The sequence below is a fragment of the Calidris pugnax genome, unplaced genomic scaffold (genome assembly GCF_001431845.1).
Source record: "Calidris pugnax isolate Ruff unplaced genomic scaffold, ASM143184v1 scaffold44, whole genome shotgun sequence".
Taxonomy (NCBI): domain Eukaryota; kingdom Metazoa; phylum Chordata; class Aves; order Charadriiformes; family Scolopacidae; genus Calidris; species Calidris pugnax.
The window spans coordinates 38,972,911-38,980,626 of NW_015094506.1; positions in this window are offsets into that span (position 1 = coordinate 38,972,911).

A 7,716-nucleotide genomic window follows, 5' to 3' on the forward strand; every position below is an offset into this window, starting at 1 on the left:
CAATCCATGAATTTTGCTTTCTTTTCTCTGCTTGTCTGTCTAACCTCTAATCAACTCGGCAAACCCTCTATATTTTTATAAACTGCACTCTAGCACTGAAGGAAGCAAAGCACTGTTATGAGAAGAAATGGTGAAAATGAAAACTGTAATGACACAGGCTTGACCTCTTTCTCAGAAGAGGAATTAAATTACTCCAAATATTTAAGAGCATATGTCATACTATTATGTAATGCCATATAGGGAACGACAAAATAGAAGTAAAATTCTCATCCTGTAATGGTTAACATCTTAATTTCCAAACAGATGCACCAGGCACATGGAGGGACAAACAAGACAAGATAACAATGCAATAAAAAACCCTGTGTTGTGAGCAAGGATCTCAGTCCAACAGCTGTTTAAACTGGTGTACACAAGTGAAGGTAGGCCAGCACTTCACATCCCCAAGGTGACTGCAATTAGCCTGTGGATAACTGCACCCATATTAGGGCTCCTATGGAACCAGGCAAGTGCTCCTGAGAAGTTTCAAGTGGCTTTGGTCCTCCTATGGTACATTCAGCTTGGCCTTCACTTCAAATCCTCCAGAATAAATCAGAGTAGCACCAGGCTGTGCTACCAAGAGAGTGGAGCTGGGAGCAGCATGAGAAGTGGGGAATGACAAAGGATTTTTAAAAACCCGTTGGAAGCAACCTCCTGATCCACATTTAGTGGGGCACTTGGATCCAGAATCTGGAGTCTTAAGTCTATGGAAAAAGAAATCATAACCAATTTTACGGAATAAAATTTATTCCATAAATTTGATTCTTGTCATAATTTGCCAAGAGCAATAGGAATTTATTGTTCTGAGGGATGTACTTCTTTGTATTACTAAGAGTTTGTTTTCTCTGAAATTGTCAGATGAAAGCACATTTCCTACAAAGGGATTCGAAATTATGGCTCACTGTTCCCCAGTCTAAATGTTTACCCAACCATCTGTATACAAGGATAGCCTATTCCAGCTATCTCTGCCTCAAAAGATCTCACTGTTCCTACCAGAAGTACATGGCAATAGTATAGATCAGCTGACTGTGCTCAAACGAGCACTGGCTCGGGCTAGCTGGCTTACTCGATAACATTGACATTTACTGGTATCTCATAACTCCTCTCTCATTCCAGCTTTGTCCAAGCTCGGAGCAACTGCAGAAAATATAACCTATTGTGTGGAAGTCCCATAGTTTCACAGTGTGGTAAAGGTTTTGGGAGACATGGTGAAGATTTCATACACAACATTTGCTACTTTAACTAAGCGTAGAGCACAGCTGAATAATTCACCTACAAGTTTCTGGCTTAGCTTTCTTCTTGGCTATACACGTGTGCATACAAAATATTTTCGCAGTCAGAAGGAAAAGCCACATAAACTTAAGGAGACAAAGGAGTGGTGAGAGATTATTGATAATGGTTAATTATATTCCCACTGGTCTGAATGACTTCTTCACACATATGTATGTATGACTGCTTTCCACAGAGCACCAGATCCAAAAATTTTAATTCATCTTTTAGGAAGAACATACTAGAAAATTTTATCCCTGGTGTTCTAGAAGCCGGCCTAATATTATCTGTGATGAATAGGCACACAAGAAATAAATAGATATTTTGCCTCTGAACAATGAGTTTTCTTCCTAGAGACAGCCCCACACTGTGAACACCAAACTGGTTTCTTGGTAAATGGAGAAAAAAGGTCTTCCATTTCTACTGAACTCACTGGAAACTATGTGTAGACTTTTTTCTACAAACAACAAGATTTTTGATCAAAATACACTGCAGTGACCTATTTTCTCTATGCAAATGTCTTATATCCTCAATATGATTACCGTCACAGCGACTGACATACTATGCTGTTACAATCTCTATATGCAGATCCTCTCTAATGTACTTTCATCCATGGGTATCTCCTGCAGTCAGTGGAACCAGAGCACAAATGAGAACCCTAGACATTTAGCTCAGCCACCAACTTTCACCACACTTTTTGACTGCTTGCCTCTAGTTTAGACCAAACCACCATTTAAAAAACTGTTAATAGTCTTGTCCTTTAGCAAAACCTATCATTTATTGAATTGAAAATCCTGGAAAAAAAAACACTAAAACATAACAGTGACAAAACATAGCTGATGCATAGCAAAATCCTTGTTCTTACAAAAATTGCTTTGGCTTCTTTAGTTGCTTGAAATGTTGGGACTGCAGCTTGGCTTTTTACTACACAAACCGGCAGTCTTGCCATCTGCCCAGCACTGGGCTACTGCTGACTTCAGGGGACAAATCCTGACTGAGTCATCACCAATGAATCATTGTATCACTTGGGGATTTCCTCTGAACTGTCCCACTCCAAGTCATCATGAAAAGGACATTCTACTCCTTCGATATTATAAATAAAAATCAAGCCAAAAGATAATTAAACAATGCATAGTCACTACAGGATAGGAAATCTGCTTCGTTCTTGAATTTCAATATCAGTTTTGCCAACTACAGTGCTTTCTTTTTTGGCTTTGCTTTTTTGGAAAGGAACAAAGGCCTTTTAGAGCATTCACTTAGTTTGACAGTTTTACAGATCACTTTAATCACTTCAGAAGTTGTCCATTTATACAAGCTACTAATTGTTCTCCCCTTAAGCAGTAGCACTGTTCTCCGAGGTGTGCTGTTAATCGATCCTGCTAAAGACATGAATATTTCCGCTAAATGCCAATCTAGAAGAAGTAATTAGATCAACAGTGGTAAAGGTGGGGGTCTGTTGCCAGGCAGAAGCAAGGCAAGAAATGAGGGTGCTGATATTAAGGACAATTAGGAATGAGCAATGTATGTAGCAGGAGCTGTGGCAGAGAGAGGCAAGATGAATGTTGTGGCTGATGCACGTTATGAGGAAAGGCAAGGACAGTGATTTGCAGATAAAAGGAAAGAGAGAAAAGTAAGGGGCAATTTGGATGGAACAGACACCCCAGAGTCCAAAAATCTCTCAAAGAACTTATTAAGACAGGAAAATGAAGTGTTTTCTGATGCATTTATTATTATTATGGACTGTAAATTGTCTGGGGAAGGTCTGCAGTTTATGATGTTTATGTAAAATTTGATATAATATAGTTGCTGATGCTCTGCAATGTAATGTACAGCTTGGAAACATGTAGCATGTATTGATGAAACAACATGTCTTTGCTAAAAAGCCTTCTGTAAGGGCAATTTTCTAGCTCTGGCTCAGTAAAGGGTTGAGGCAACCCTAGCACATCCATTTTTGGGCACACCTCTGTCAGTCCAGGTTTCTCTGCATTTTGGTCTGTTGCTGAATAACAACACATCTACTGAGAATTTGAACTGGTTTTCCAATGTGTGTGACTATTGAACAACAAGGCAGGTAGAACACTAGAATCTCAAAGTTTTCAAAAAAATTATTCAGTTCTGGTTCTGGCATCTAGCAATATGACAGAGCTTTTATACTACTGTTTATGCTGAATGTATTGCACCCTAGAGTGGTCCTAATGTGGTGAACAGGAATACATGCACCATAAAGTAATACCTAATAGAAATATCAAAATTTGAGGTTCACATACACATAACTGTTACATAACAATAGAGTATGTAGTAGTTGGCTTTTGGTTCTGTTGTCAGTTGTTTTTTTTCCTTAAGAGAAGTGCCAAATTTTTTCCTGTTTGCTTAGCTGATTTAGAATAGGTCAATTCACGCTGAATTTCCAAACAATACAAAGCTAAAGGAGTTGTAAACAACCAAAGGCCCAGGGTTAGCAAACATGACTGGTTCCAGGGAAGCCAGTGCACTGGCAAGAATCCATGAGTTACCTAATGGACGAATAATCCAAAGCAGGGATGCCCGGTGGAGTAGAGCTGCTTGGAAAAATGTTACATTATGAAAGCAAATTGAAAAATGGTTAATAAACTGTAATTTACTCTCCTGTGTGAAACATAGTTCTCTCACAAAACAACCAATAATATTATGAGGTTTGTGCAACCTGGGGTATCAGAGATATTTATTTTCCCACAATTTTAACAAACATTATTTCATTTTGGTCTCACTTTTTACTATGCCAACTACAAAGAAGCTTTTAATCTGACCTAACATAATCTAAAACCGCAATGTTTTGCCTCTTCTCTACAACCTTAACTTTTTTTTTTCCTTAATGGTAAATAGCAGCAATAAATGCATAGCCAAGCAACAATCCACTTCCCAAGTCATTCATAGATTCTAGTGGACAAATAATCATGAACCTGTTTTTCACTTTGTATGTAGATCACATGGGTATCCATCAAAACTCTTTTAAAGGCTGTCTCCACTTTATCAAGGATGTGCAAGAAGCATATAACAAAATAATAGAACAAGGAACTGTATCTAATGTCAGCTCTTCTGGGGATGAAAATTGTTTTAAATTAGTGAAAGCTTATATTCAAAGTGATCCATAATATTGCAGGTACTGGTAATATAAGTTGCAAGACCTTTATTTCTTGACTGTCCAGAAGGGATTGTAGGCTGATTATCTAAATGTAACAACAACCAATTAAAACTATTCAGAGATATTCCAACCCTTGTGTTGTGGACACGCATTGTAAGTTTTCTTATAGAGTCTAAAGCCTAATGAGAGCCCCTGGCTGCCATCCATGAAACTAGATTGACCACCCTTTAACCAGGCTGTCAACTTTACCTTGGTCTCCACCAACTTGCTCCAACAAAAGAAAGATTCATTTTGAAAGAACCCTGTGTACAGCCAGAAAAGTCAATAACATCTGGTTGTAAAACAGCAGAAAAAAATTCTCATATGTAACTCAATTCTGGTTTTGTGGAAGAAAATTATGATGTTCAGAGAAAAAATTCATTCCAGTCACCAACCAGATAAGTTTAATAATGCCAGTAAGTAGCACTGGAGATTAATGTCATAGCGGGTATTCAGGGACTCCTCTGATTACTATTACATTCAAGCTCACTTCCAAGTCTGTTACAGTTGGTATGTATAACTTAGCAATTATATTAAGCCTTGACTGATAAAACTGAAAATATACTGAAAAGAAAAAGTAATTGTTTTTTACTTTTAAACTTGTTTCAGATTAATTATCTATTTTATTTACTTATCTCTATCTTTTATTTCCATATGAAACTCTCTAATATTGCAATTTTTAGGGATTTTTTCAATTTTCCAATATTCAGATCCCGTGACTATAGTCAGGGAGCTTTCAAGTCAGGCAAGGTTTGGTATTTTTTTAATGGGTGCTCCTTAATTATGCTACAGAAACTGTTTTTCAATTGGAGTAGATTCAAACTTAGTGGCAGGATAATCAAATGGCAAAGTTACACTAGGTTTGTTCAACTAACAGAAACAGAGCTTCCCAAATTATAGTGCAATCATCTCAAGGTTTAGACCAGTTGCTAATACAGTAATGAACAAGTTGCATCCATACCACAGCACCCCCAGGTGTGAACTAGGACCTCTGGGAGAGAAAATACCTCGTACTCTATTTGGACAAAACCTTCTATAGCCAAAAGCAACACCTTCAACTGTTCGGGTCAGAATAGATACAATCATCTTAACCACACTTAGCCTGGGTAAGATATTAGAGCTAGCTTCTGGTCAACAAGCACAAGACCACATTCTCAGCTGGTGTAAACCGAATTCAATGGAGCTACATCAGTTTATACCAGGTGGGGATTTAGCCAAAGCTTTTGTTTTCCCTTAAATCAAAGTTTGACCAAAGACAAACCCCAAACCTGATCACATGAGCTTGGAGCTTGTTGATGTTCTGTGTAGGTATTGTCTATTGTGACCACTGTATTGTCTAAATACGAGACAGAGCAAAATGCTTCTGTGTTTATTGGCTGTACTTCTCAGCAGTGTAGCTGCACAGATACAAGGCTAGTCAGCCTGTTTGTCTATAGGCAAAACAATGTGTATCTTGCAATAAAGCTCACACAGGGAAATGAAAAAGAAGTGAACATGACGTGATCCTCTGACGCAGTAGATGAGCTTTAAAAGACTAAGTATAAGGAAATCATGCTTATTTTCACTAGAGATCAAAAGACTGCAAGTTTACAAATGGTATTAAATAGAAGTTATTCTGTGAAGATACTAATTTGTTAGTAGAAGAGAGTATAAATGTCATATTAAAAACTCAAAGAAAAAAAAAATTCTTGTAGAGGTACGACATTTCATTGTGACCAACATATTACTCAGTAGAAGACAGAAATAAATATACAAAGTCCTTCTAGAGATCACTGCAACCGTTTACTAAAGCACACTGATATGCAGGCTTGCTATCTCGTTGAAACCAGCAAGAGATTACTGTCAATCCATCTCATGATCATTAAGATAGGCCAGCTGAGCAACCTAGAAAAACAGCAACCAGGAGTGTAGTAACATATTTTGGGCAAAAAATGGTTTAGTAGCTGAAGGCAGAAACTAAAAATAAGTTTAAATCACATTTAATTCATCTGCCAACTTTGACAAGGCCATTACAATTGTCTGATTGTGCCCTGGCCAAGGAGTAGCAGCAGTTTGAAGTCCTTCTCCTTGTACCTATGAATGGAGTTGCTGACCTTGGGACCATGAATCAACAGTTAGTGATCACTCACAGAACTGCAAAAAATTTCCTGTCATCCCAGAGAAACGGGGTGAAAAAGTGCTTCAGCTTCATTTTAGACCACAATAACCAAGGAAAGGAGCAGAAAAACAGCAGCAAGTCCATTCCCTGTTCTAAGGAGAATGCAGCCTGTTTATCCTTCCATCCCCAGCACTGTGAGCTGAGAGACATTTGCATATGATAATCAATCTATTTAACTTTGAAGAATGTTCCAAAGTTAAAGTTATTATACAGTGACAAATTAATACTCCTGATTTTTTTAGGAAAAAACGTGCTTTTAACCATAGAACTCTCACAAAGCGAAAATTTCTGTCAGTACAGTTTGGAGTAAAATCACATTTTTAGACCATCTTAATCTATTTTCTCTTTTCAGATTTCATACCATTTTTCATTTTATTTCTTTCACCTGTTTTACGTAGACACGTGCAGGTTTGTGTTTCTGTGCATGCATGCATGTGTATAAGAATCTGTAAGAAACTCAGGAAACTCTGTGAATTAGAGAAAGTTGCAGCATATGCTACGCCATGAAGGCCTGAATTGGCATTTGCCAGTATTATTTAGGGAGCTGCTTTGAAAACAAAAATAACTTCAGAACCAGAATAGGAAGATGTGACCTTAAAATCCTGCACTTAGGTTAATTCAATTCCAGTAGGAAGAGGTTCATGTCACTTTTAGTCCCTTTAACAGTAAAAATAGCCAATCTCTATATGAATCACAATTCAGTAGCTTTAAATGAACTACAGACAGAAAACAAAGGCTTTGTCTTGTGAGATTCATGGTAACTTTTGAATGTTGATTCGCTAGCACACCAAGAGATCTCTATTGAAAGGTTTAAAAGACCCATACATGGGTCATCTTGTTTTTCCAAAGAGATTCAAGGTATCTCATGATTCAAGGTCCCCTGTTTTATCAGATGAATACCAGCTTTACTCTTTACTATTTCTCCTCCCCGGAACAGTTCTCTAGGGCAACACAGGTTCTATGTCATGCAGTGCTTTGAAATCCCCATGCTGAATTTCTCTCTTGCCCACAACTCCTCTTGAGATAAGTTAGACAAGTTACCATAACAATGTAAAGCAAGTATATGTCTCCTAAATGCTTCTCAGAGCCTGTG